This window comes from Bos grunniens, chromosome 12 (genome assembly GCF_055505025.1).
Source record: "Bos grunniens cultivar Pamir isolate PY7600 chromosome 12, Bosgru_T2T1.0, whole genome shotgun sequence".
Lineage (NCBI taxonomy): Eukaryota > Metazoa > Chordata > Mammalia > Artiodactyla > Bovidae > Bos > Bos grunniens.
The window spans coordinates 87,330,263-87,343,345 of NC_141176.1; the positions used below are offsets into that span (position 1 = coordinate 87,330,263).

At 38.5% G+C, this 13,083-nt stretch overlaps 1 long non-coding RNA gene across 1 annotated transcript; it reads right to left on the bottom strand.

Annotated features, from left to right (window-relative positions):
• Window positions 1-8,900: 8,900 nt before the first annotated feature.
• LOC147362040 (uncharacterized) lies at window positions 8,901-12,418 on the bottom strand. The gene is made up of 3 exons (XR_015137727.1): window positions 12,259-12,418; window positions 11,878-12,039; window positions 8,901-9,143 (listed from the first exon to the last, which is right to left on the bottom strand). It is a non-coding gene; the product is annotated as an uncharacterized LOC147362040 (long non-coding RNA).
• Between the last annotated feature and the right edge of the window lie 665 nt (window positions 12,419-13,083).

The following is a 13,083-nucleotide window of genomic DNA, read 5'->3' on the forward strand; positions in this document are numbered from 1 at the left end:
TAAGGCTTCAGTTCTTTTTCTTTCTTTTTTTTTTTTTAATAGGCTTTATCTTTTTAGGGCATCTTTTTCATTTTATCTTTTTACTTTTGTCTTTTTAGTTTTAAGTTCACAGCAAAACTTGAGCAGAAGGCACAGAGATTCCCCATACCCTGCCCACATATGGGCAGCCTCACCTTCTACAAAGCTCTCATATCAAACCAGGGTGGCCATTGTGGAGAATACTAGGGATATATCCAGAAAACTGAAAATAGAGCTCCCCTATGACACCGAAATCCCACTCCTGGGTATGCATCTGGAGAGTAGCTGATCCAAAGGGATACACACACATCAGTGTTCACTGCCGTACTGTTTACAACAGCCAAGATACGGAAGCAATCTTAAAATACATCAAGAGATGAACGGATAAAGAGGTGAGAGAGAGAGAGAGAGATTACTCATCCATAAAATAGAATGAAATAATGTCCTTTGCAGCTACATGTATGGACCCAGAGATTGTCATACTGAGTGAAGCGAGTCAAACAGAGAAGGAGAGATATTGTATGACATCCCTTATATGTGGAATCTAAGCATAAATGATACAAATGAACTTACACAACAGAAAGAGACTCATAGAGAATAAACTTATGGTTGTCAGGGAGAAGGAGTGGGGGAAGGATAGTTAGAGACTTTGGGATGGACATGGACACACTGCTCTATTAAAACGGATAACCAAGGACCTACTGTATAGCACGGGGAACTCTGCCTGATGTATGTGGCTGCCTGGATGGGAGGGGAGCTGGAGGAGAATGGATACATGCATACGTAGGGCTGAATCCCTTTGCTGTTCATCTGAAAATATCACAACACTGATGTTGATAATTGGCTCTATTCCAATACAAAATAAAAAGTTAAAAAAAAAAAAGACTCCCACCTCAGTGTGGGGCGTTCATTACAACTGATGGACTGTGTAGATACACCATTATCAGTCAATGCCCATAGTTTACATCAGGGCTCACTCTTGCACTTGTACATTCTATGGGATTCAGTCCTTTTTTAAGCAAAACTCTTCTGTGTACACATATGAGAAAAAAACATGTCTTGCTGAGACCAGGCTCAGCAGGTCGGTCCACTCAGCCTTCAGAGTTTTGAGAAAACTTCCAATGGACTGCTAGATTTAACACATTCTTGTAGGAGAAAGTGGACTGGATTTGGAGTGGAAGATCAGGGTGGTAATCCCACCCCTAGCTCTGTGACTTTGAGTAATAAACTAAATTTTAGTGATTTATTATCCTTATCGCCAAAGTAGAAATCATACAAGACCTCACAAACCTCTGGGAAAGGTTTAAATGAAGTCACATTCATGTAGCATTTACCAGAACATCTGATACAAGTGGTTAGTTATTCAGTGAATGGTAGATTTACCTAAACTCTCTCAACTGTATTTAACTCAAGACCAATATGATTCATGTCAACTCTATTTTCTTCACAGAATATAGTGGAAGTGTAAGGAAAAGGTACATAAATAAGTTTTAAAAACACAGAAATGTGCAATAGCTTATTTTCATTACTCACAGAGAACATAAAAACTCTAAGATGTCAACCTTAAGAAAAGGTTAACTTTGGCCTAAAAAAAAAAAAAAACTTGGGTAATTTTCTGAAAATAATCAGAAAGCTTAAATTTACATTACTATCATTTTAGAAAATTTTCTATTTCAAATAAGACTCTAAATTTATCATTTCTTCCCCTGCTTAAGCTATTTCCATGTGACTTTGATCTATAAGAGGAAGAGAGAGAAGACAAAGAGACACCCTGATATTTTTTCTCCTAAACATAAAGAAAACCTCTAACACATTAAGAAGATATGTGTAGCCATTAGCACATAAACTTTTTCTCTGAAATTTAACACTGGAATCCAAAGAAGTTTATGCCCACATTTGGACTGTCATGCTATTTGACTGAATAATTTTAAATAATACCCCACTATTTTGAATGAATAGCTTTAAATATCTCATTCTTTGGATATATCTTATTTTTCCACTTATTGAAAGAAACAGTTTTCTGATTTCCCAACCACTTTACATGAACATAACAAGATCAAAGACTGGGTGATTATGAACAACATTCAAATTCCTGATTATAATGGGATACAGATCTTCTCATTATCCTTTGTATAGATTTGCAGGATTATACAATAAATTATGTATTTTGCTTGGTCTTCCGTTAATTCTATTAGAAGCTGAGCTTATAATTTACAATGACATGAATTAATGTTGGAGGGTTCTGCTGTCATTTTAGCTTACCATAAATAATTATCTCTATATTATCTAATGTTAACTTCTCATAAAAGATTAATGTAGAATTAGGGACAAAATGATTCTCTTTCAAATACAAAACCCCATAAAAATTAATGCTTCTCAAGTGGTAACTTGAAAATCCAACACACTTGTGATTTAAATCTGTTAATTCTCATTATAAAATTTGTATTTCTGCTTCAGATACAGAGATGAAGGCACCAACACATTTTGTGCAAGAAGCATGAAGTGTGAGGAGATGTCTTAATCAGATCTAATAAACTGTTTATGATAATGCATTCATACTTTTTTTGTTAACAGGAACCATGGGAATATTGCAACAGCATGATTCTAGCTACCTTTTAATGATAAAGCACCCTGGGCCCCAGTGAGTTTTCTAAAAACTACCTATTATGTAACTTCACACCACGTAAGTTGATTTGGCAAAAGAAAAAATAAGAACAAATAAAATAAAACTGAAATGCAATATTTTCAGACTTCTTAACTTGGAAATGATCTAGTCAAGGGGTCCCCATTAATACATTTTTGCCATGAAAGTAATAAATTATACATAACACAGCATAACATTAAAGCATTAACATAACTTAACAGTACAGCTCTATCAATTAAATAAAAAGCTGATGGCTTCCTATCTGACAGAGCTGACTTTGCTGCTTACCATACTACACACTAGCACAAATTTATTATTAGACACATTTCAATACTATCCACCCCAATTTTCATGTTCGTCAAGTAGGTAAGGAATATTTGATGTCTCACCCTGTTCGGGTAGTGTATACATTTTAGGAACAATCAAAACCTTGTCTCTGTTCTTTCTATTGTAATACAGTTTTGTACCATCATATGTTGATCCTCAAAAGAGTAAAACAGAAGTACCTTAGGGTGAAGCCTGGCATTTGTTTCCCCTTGGTTTTATACAAAGTTCTAATTTTCATAAAGTGGAGTTCTATGAAACTATCTTTTCCCTAAAACTTCCTTAAAAATTATTTACTATTTTCCTCTAGGCTTTCCTGGCTTCTAGATAAAAGAAAAGAATTCTTTCCATACTTTCCATACCACACCATTATAATCTATCTGTTAAAGGTGCTCGAGGGCATGTAATACGCCTTATGTTGTGGGGCTTTCAGACCCGGGGCCATATGGGGTGCGATTATCCCAGGAAACAGCAGGGTTCAGTTACAGGGTTGGATGCTTTTTTCCCTTCCTCTAACAGGCCCTGCATTTATACATGGTTGCCATCCGTGCTATTTATTTAGTATAATTAGTATACTTTTGGTGCATTTGTTACAAATGCTCTATTCAGCATTATGTATATGCCTCTCAACATTCACAGCTCGGTAACTTAAAATGCAGCTTTCTCTCTTATACAGCAATGTCACCCACAAATAAGTCTGAACGTCAACTGATTCCATTTTGAAAAAGATAGAAGTTACTTTACTGCACAGATTGTCTTCTGGCTAAAAAAAAAGACGTACCTTGAGGTCATGGACCATTCCTTGTTGGATAGACTGATGCATGGGTATCTAGGGCAGGGGAGTTTAATCCCTTGGGTCTGCTATCAAAACGTCCATAATGTCTTGTCTGTCCCATAACTTATAATATGAGGTTACTTTACAATCTCTAGTGTTAATCCCTAAGTGTATTTCAATTGATTTGAATTTATTAATGCAATTCAAATTTATAACATCCCTCCCAAAGCAGCTATTAATAAATCTCTAGGTTAATACAAAGATCAGGGGAAAACTTGTGGAAAAGGCCTTCTCTGAAAACAATGAGAACTTGTATAGGGAAGTATTTGATTTGGAAGTTGGCAGTCATTTATATTTTCCTAGAGCATTCTCCATAAAGCAGGACTTCCGAGGGAAAGGAACTTCCCTGAGTCATGTATCACCTGCGGGAAGGGATACCTGACTCCAGCACACTCACATCAAAATGTGTGACCTACGGGAGAAAGAAAAGAAAAATGAGAAATGTTTGTGAAAGTCATGGCAGTGAGAACTCAGATCCACTATAACACTGCCCTTGCCTTCCTGCCACACCCACAGGACCTGCATGTTGAACATCAAATTACAACGGAAAAAGCTGAGACACAGAGAACTCCCCTTTACCTAAAGGGGAGTTCTTAGGAAAATCCAGAGGAAATAGGGGAAAAGAAAAGTGGGTAATAGAGGAATTGGAAAACTCTGGAACCAAGAGCTAAAACAAACATTAAACACAACCAAAATCCTACCCGGATTAACAAAAGCACCCACATTAAGAGTGTAATCAACCCAGCTCCTATGAACTGATATATTGACAGCATATCTAACTTTTAACCAAGAGTCCCTTGAACTGCAAGGAGGTCAAACCAGTCAATCCTAATGGAAATCAACCCTGAATATCCATTGGAATAATTGATGCTGAAGCTCCAGTATTTTGACCACCTGATGCGAAGAGCTGACTCACTGGAAAAGACCCTGATGCTGGGAAAGATTGATGGCAAAAGGAGAAGAGGGCGGCAGAGGATGAGATGGCTAGATAACATCACAGACTCAGTGGACGTGAATTTCAGCAAATTCCGGGAGATAGTGAAGGACAGGGAAACCTTGCATGCTGTAGTCCACAGGATAACAAAGAGTCAGACATGACTTAGCAACTGAACAACTTTTAACAAAAATCACAAAGCATGCCCAAAGACAAGGTGGAGAAAACAGCATTGATGACACAGAGCAGGCATCAAAACTAGGCTCAGATGATGCGGATCCTGGAGTAATCAGATCATGTATTTAAAAGAACCAGCCTCCCAGGTGACTCAGTGCTAAAGAATCTGCCTGCCAATTCTGGAGACACAGGAGACAAGCCTTCAATCCCTGGGTGGGAAGATCTCCTGGAGGAGGAAACGCCAAACCACTCCAGTGTTCTTGCCTGGGAAATCTCATGGACAGAGGAGCCTGACACGCTACAGTCCTTGGGGTTGCAGAGTCAGACATAACTTACCTACAGAGCATGTACACACACGTTTAAAGGAACCAAAGACCAATCTCTTCAACCTCACTAATTATTTCTTTGGCTATATTCAATCCACTGATGAGTTCAACAAAGAAAGGGGGCCTTCATTTATGTCACGTTTTTTCCTTATATTTCCTTTTGACTATTTCCTAGCATTTCATCTCTCTGCTTCTATTTGTACTGGAGCATGTTGTCCAGTTTTTCATTAGTGCTCCCCTGGACATAGATGCAAAACTCCTCCAGGAGACATTAGAAAATCAAATTCAACAGTGTGAAAGCATTCAATACCATATCCAGATAAGGTATATGCATTCAAGTCTGCTTTAACATTTGAAAATCAATCTGATCTGCATAAGAAACATCACATGATAATAACAATAGATGTGGGAAAATACGTGACAAATTCAAACAAAAATTCATGGCAAACACTCTCAAAAGACTAGAAATTGAATGGAATTTCTCCAATTTGAAAAAGAACATTTACAAATCATGCAGGTAACATCTCACTTAATGGTGGGCAACTGGATTCTTTCCCCTTGAGATTTCCAAAAGTGTACATGCAAACGAAATCAAAACAGTCTGTACAAGGCAAATACGTGATCTGACATTTCTGCTTTGACATCAGAAGCAATCCCTTGTTGTTGTTTAATCACTAAGCCCTGTCTGACTCTTTGCGACCCCATGGACAGTAACCTGCCAAGCTCCTCTGTCCATGGGATTTCCTAGGCAAGCATCCTGGAGTGGGTTGCCATTTCCTCCTCCAGGAGATCTTCCCGACCCAGGGGTCAAACCCACGCCTTTTGCATTGGCACGGGCATGCTTTACCACTGAGCCACCAGGGAAGCCCCACATAAGCCCTACCCAGTTCAGTACGACAGCAAAAGGGTGTCCTGTTGGAACAAACTGATATGGATTGGCAGCTGCTATGGTTGCCAATAGGAAATCTCCTCAAATTTAGTGAAGTTTAAGGAAATAGAAATAAAACTGCAAGGAATGTATAATCTATAGATGAAACAGAGTGAATGATCTGTATCATGTGTCTGATTCAGAGGACTCTGATTCAAACACACACACACCATACACTTCAAATAGATGTGTGTGTGTGTGTGTGTGCACTTCTGTGTACGTAGGCAAGTGCATACAACCATGTTAGGTACGATCTACTATAATATAGAGTATGCCATTGTCTTCTTTATAATAGCCAATTCAGAGATAAAAGTATGTATTTAAGTATTTTTAAAATAATTTTACATATAAAATGGATGCTATTTTAGCTAAAGTAGATGAAACTCCCATGTCTGGTGAAGAATAGTTGTAAAATAATAACTAACAGTATCTTTCTGTTGAAGAAAGTCATTGAAATCTTCCTTGTAAACCATATAATTTGCATGAGTTTTTAGATATGTACTGTTGCTTATGCTGCTGCTAAGTCACGTTGACTCAAACTATAATCACTATTTTAGGGATTTAAACTTTAAAATAGTTATAAAGACTTAAAGGTTGGGGAATGGTGTATACATTGCTAATGCCTCAAAGTAGCTTCACGGATGATAGACCCCAGAGAATGAGATCTCTTGTAGAGAAATGAGCAAAACATGTTTTCTAAGAGAGCTTAACTTGGTGTCTTGAGTGTATGCATTTAGTTGGCCCAAAGAGAACTGAGGTGTTTCATCTTTTTTTAATATTCTACTAGAACTTTCATATTCAAATTAGTTTTCATCTGAAATTTCCTATATGCAGTATTACTATATACTACATATAGTTCCAAAAGTGTATATGCAAACACAATCCGAACAATCTATTTGACCTTCAAATGCAAGTTAGTCCATTTCTAGGCTCAAGCAAAAATGATTTCCGAGAGAAAAATGTAATTAGATTTCAGCTGGGACATTGAGAGTCTTGAAATAAGTCCAGTAAAGACTTTGATTCTACGGTTATAGAAACACAGAAAACTTCTTGGAAATTTGCTTTCCATAACATAAGTAACATATAATGTTAGTATATATTTAATAGGTTCTTAATTTATATATTTAATAGGTTCTTAATTTCCTCTGAATTTAGAATACAGTTAGTACTGCTGTGTACTCTCCAAAGAAATCTTGTCTTTGGGTAGAAGCCTTGGGTGTGCAGTGTCCTCTTTCTTTCTAAAGTTTCCCCTCAGACAATTTCTTTCTATTGATACTCTTGAACTCCCTGCAGACAGATCATCACTCTGCTATTGGCAGATAAGGTGGATCTTGGGAATTGACTGTCTTCTTCCTGCTTTCTGCATTCTGGAGATATTATAGGCTAGTGTTCTCTGGAAGCCAGAAAACTTAATGCTCACGCTTATGAACTGTCAAAATGCAAATAATTGCACAGATGACTGTACTAATTGAAAACTGATAAATGGTAAAAAAAAAAAAAAAAGAGAGAGAAACAGAATTTAAAAATATGTGTGTGCATATTTATATAATAAACACATAGATATACTTTATATGCATGCTTCCAGTTGCATGTGCAATACATAAATATAAAGCAACAATCGTTTATGTTTGTGTACATCATTCTATTTACTCTTTCTTCTCTGACAGTTATGTTAATACAGTTATAACATCTAGGTTCTATCTATCAGATGACAGTGTAATGTGGAAAATGATGAATCACTGTCTAGCTGACCCACGAACAGATATCACACTCTTGACATGTATGTATAGCATGATTTTACTCTTCAACACAGAGCAGAGTAAAAAGTTTAGGATGAATAATATTAGTATTGATAAAGTCATCTACATAATAAATTACCTGTGTGTGACTCTCTTCTTTTCTCAGCAGTGAGTTTTAGAAGAAATTCATGCTTTACACTTTTTTTGTGTGCATAGGACAATAGATAATAGAACCATTATGGATACTGTTTCTAATATCCTGTCTTTAAAGATAAATGATAAATTGTGCTCTATTGTTCATAACACAGAGAAATCTCTCCTTTCCTTTTCCCACAAGTTAGATATTCTATCAACTTAATCTGTGGTTCATAACAGATGCAAGAATAGTTTCAAGGCTCTCTCAATGAGAAATAAAATGTGTTAAATAAAGTGATTATATTTTTAACCTAGACATATTACCAAAACAATTTCTACAAGCTACAAAATCTCTCACCTCACGACAGCCATCAGCTGCCTCTCAGTTTGAACAAATTCAGATCACCCACCTGGGTCTGAACAGACACTATCTGTCACTCGTTCTGCAGTTTTTACCTTAAGATCCTTTTTATTGCGCTTTGCTTAATCATGCTTTGCAGATATGCTTGTTTTTTTTTTTTTTTTTTACAAATTAAAGGTTGTGGCAACTCTACTGACCGCAAGTGTATCGGTGTCATTTGCTCATTTTGTATGTCAGTGTCACGTTTTGGTCACTCTCACAGTATTTCAAATCCTCCACCAGCAAAAAGATCATAACTCACTGAAGGCTTAAATGATTAGCATTTTTAGCAATAAAGTATTTTTAGCTAAGGCATGACATTATTTTTATAGACAGAATACTATTGCATACTTAATAGACTACTGTGCAGTATACCCACAACTTTTATATGCACTGGGAAGCCAAAAAAATTCATGTGATTTGCTTTATTGTAATATACGCTTTATTGTGGTTCTTCTGGAACAAACTCACGGTACCTCCAATTTATGGATTTTGCTTTCCAATGGCTTTTCCAAATGTTCCCATAGAAAAGGGGGAAGATTGGAATCTGTTTTATACTTTGAGGAAAAAACGACACCTTCATAGCATAAATTTTCCCCTGGGGCTGTCAGATGCTCCCCAGTTTCATTAGCTGCATTTATTCCCGTAGGTACTTGGAGTTATTTTTGCCAAGTGGACCCCTCCTGGGAAGGGAAATAAGGATTATTCATCATTGAAATACGCAAATATGCAAGCACATCCTCCCCAACAAGAAATCCCCTCCACTGTGCTTCTGTGAAAGCCCCCAGTTCCTAAAATGAATACCTATGACTTTGAGGACAAAGCAAGTTGTTTTAAACATGGCCAAGTGAGCTTCATCCATCAATGCCCAGGTTGAAATTTATCACTCCCAGAACGCCTTCCCCATTTTCTTCTTGCATACGCATTTCTATGAAACCTCTCTTTCCCAAGAATTATCTGCTTCATATTATTATTTGTATGTTTCCTGTGTCTCTTTCAGACATCATGTTCTTGAAGCCAATGTGTTATGTCTAAACATCTCCATGTTTCCCACAGGCTTCAGAAAAGTGTCACCCTTGATAAATGTCCATTTGATTAAAATTAACTAGAATTATTATCCTGGATTGTTTTATCACATATAATATATAGTTTTTGTCTTTTTTTTTTTCATATTGAGGGTATAAGGGCCCTGGAGTTACAACGGGTTCTGTTTGCACTGAAAATACACAGATGAGAGGCCCATGCATACTGTGCCTTCCTTCCAGATCTCTGAGTGCTACTCTTTGTCATAGCCTTCCACTGAGGACCAGATGTCATGGAGAGTGCAGTGCGTTACTTGGATTTATGGGGAATGTGAGGGATGGTGGCCTGCTGCAATAAAACTATGAACCTCTGGGGGCTTCACGTGCAGTTGTGTCCACAGGCACAGCGGAATGCCTGATGTTATTTTGAGAACCAAGTCTCTTGACTGGGGTTTGGTGCCGTGTTGAATAATTTTCATCCAGTAAGATCTACATCAAGATGAGCGTGTCAGTATAAAACCAAACAATGAAACCATTCCAGAACAGTTTCGAACTTGTGATATCTTACCCTCGAGATATCTCCAAGTTCAGTGAAATCTACAGTTGAATAAATGTACTTATATTTGTTTCATTTGCCTAAAGAGACTCGGTGGATTCAGGATTGAAAAAAAAAAATTGTTTTCTCACTTGTTTTTTCAGGATCTGCTCGGTTTTTTTTAAACTTATATTTGATGACATTAACTTGTTGAGATTCAATATCTCAAAAACTAGAAAAAAAAGGATTAAAATAGTACTTGAATTCATTCACACTTACCTCTGCATCCAATACTATAATTTAGTCATATTTGTGTGAACATAGTTTTAAGGGGCTTCCCAGGTGGCGCTACTGGTAAAGAACCTGCCTGCCAGTGCAGGAGACACAAGAGAGGTGGGCTCAGTCCTGAGACCAGAAGATTCTCTGGAGAAGGAAACAGCTACCCGCTCCCATATTCTTGCCTGAAGAATCCTATGGACAGAGGCTACGGTTCACGGGGTTGCAAAGAGTTGGACATGACTGAGCGACAAACACTTTCACTTTCAAGGCTTTTGAGCTTCCTGGTGGCTCAGATGGCAACGAATCTATCTGCAATGCAGAAGACCCGGGTTCCATACTTGGATCACGGCGATCCCCTGGAGAAGGGAATGGCAATGACTCCAGTTTCTTGCCTGGGAAATCCCATGGACAGAGGAACCTTGAGCCTATAGTCAATGGGGTCACAAATGTGTCTGACACGGCTGAGCAACTAACTCTATCAGCGTTGAGTGCTTTTTTAGTTGCTGAGGCACTGAGGCAGCCCACCTTCTACAAGAGCTCAACACCACTAACGTGGTAAAAGGTCAAGAGCTCACCTGCTGTGTGTGCTCGGCTATGGCCAACTCTCTGGGACCCCATGGACTGTGGCCCACCAGGCTCCTCTATCCATGGGATTTTCCAGGCAAGAATGCTGGAGCGGGCTGCATTTCCTTCTCCAGGGGATCTTCCATAAGATCCATAATTCTATAAGAGACCTGGAATTGAACCCAGGTCTCCTGCATTGCAGGCAAAATATTCACCATCTGAGCCACCAGGGAAACCCAATACGCTATTATTACTGTTACTGTGAGTGTTAGCAGTAGTACTGGTACTAGGATTTTGTTACAATCATTTCCTATTCAATTCAGTTGACTATCTCACTTTTGTGAGCATCGTGAGAGCGTTAGGAATGGTTTGATCCTAATGTAAACTTGCTCCTAAAAACTACCAGGACTCATATAAAGAGAAGTGATTTTTCTACTTGATAAATACAAAGTTCAATTCGGTTGCTAGGATTTGTAGTTGTGAAAGGTAACTAAAATATTAACGTGTCAAACGTGTTGAATTAATTATTACAAGCATGAGTTGCTTTCTCTCTAACAGGTAGCTTGGTCTGAAAAAGGCATCTCCACATGCTGGCATCGCTGCCTCTGTAACGTGAAATAAGATAGATGGATGACTTTGGAAGACCTCTCAGGCTCACACAGTCCATAAAAGGGTGGCTCAAAGCTCAGCAATAATTCCTCAACATTTTCCATCATTCTCAGTGCTGGAATTTCAGAGGTTCAAATGAATAAGGAAGACACTGAAGAGCCAGAAGAAGCAAGCCATCCACAAGGCACATCTTCCCTATCTGGGTGCATCTCATATTTGGGGGGGCATTTATAAGCCTGCTCCAGGAATGGCAGGAGAAGCTGATGTCTTGTCTACCCCTTTCATAAATTAATTCCAGGCCCCGATTTTCTTTACTTTATGCTCCTCTGAATTCCTTCTCCAAGTGGATCTTATCCCACTTATCTTCAGTCAATCACTCAATAAAACCAAACCACCAACCCAGCATACCTCTAGCCGGTAGGCACATTTCAAAAATATTTTACGAATAGCAAAAGTAATGTGTGCCATATTATGCACTCAGGTTGAGTCTTCTTTGCATCAAACAGAGAGAGATTTTCAGCTTGTTGTATACCCAGACCTTTCCTTTTGGTGAACAAGAGCATAGATCTCCTGCAACAAAAAGAAGAATCAGTTCTGAGCCAGGGGCAGAGCTGTGAGGCGGAGTTGCCTTTTCTTCCCCAGGGTGGAGAGCCGCCCCTGTTCTCACTACATCTGGCAGCACAGATGGCAGGAAAATTAATAGGAGGGAGGAAGCGTTGACCTCATGTGGATATAAACAAGTCCTGAGACTACACAAGCAGCAAAGCTGATAATAGCCTTAAAAGAGACCTTGAAAGTTCATCGAGTTCAGCTCCCTGCGGCTGTTAGGGATGTGCTTGACAAAGTCCGATGTCCTGGGTGAGCATCCTTGAGGTACCGTGCAGAGAGGTACTAGAATAGGTCACTGAAGACAGTCGGGTAGTGCATCGTCCTCGAAGTGTGGGCTGTAAGCTACAAACATCTGTTTTATATTAAGCTATCTTGTTGGAGGTAGGAGACGAGAAAATGACTGCTCAGGTTTTTCCTATCACGTGTATTCAACCAATCAGAATCCTTAGAGACCAGGAGCCTAGAAACAGATGCTCATCTTTAAACACGTTTGCAGGGTTTCAAGAACTAGCCTGCTTCAAGAACAGGCTGGTAATTGACATTAACCACTAAACAAATGTCTATTGATCATAGAATTATTGATCTGAAAAATGATCTGGATTCTGTCCATCTTGTTAGTGGCAGCCGTGGTCTGGCTATTCAGGCATGGTGTAAAAGTCATTCGCTTGCCTTTCAAGGTGGCTTCATGGGGCCGTGAGCCTTAATCCAAGGCCCATTGGAGGGTTTTAAAGAAAGATTTGCTCTTCTGATTAAAGAGACGAAAGGGTCTCATGCTGGGCGTTCTCCCCTTCCACTTGCCTTGAACATGAACTTGCTGATGTATTGCAACCATGAAAGCAAAGCAAGAGAATTGCAAATTGCTGATATTATTCCAGCAACTTTCCTAGCAACACATTTTTGTTATGCGAATATAATTAACTCCCATTTTAAGTCAGGCTTAGTTCACTAACTTCATTTGAAAACACACCTAAATGATGCACTTACTAGTGTCTAAATATGCTTTAC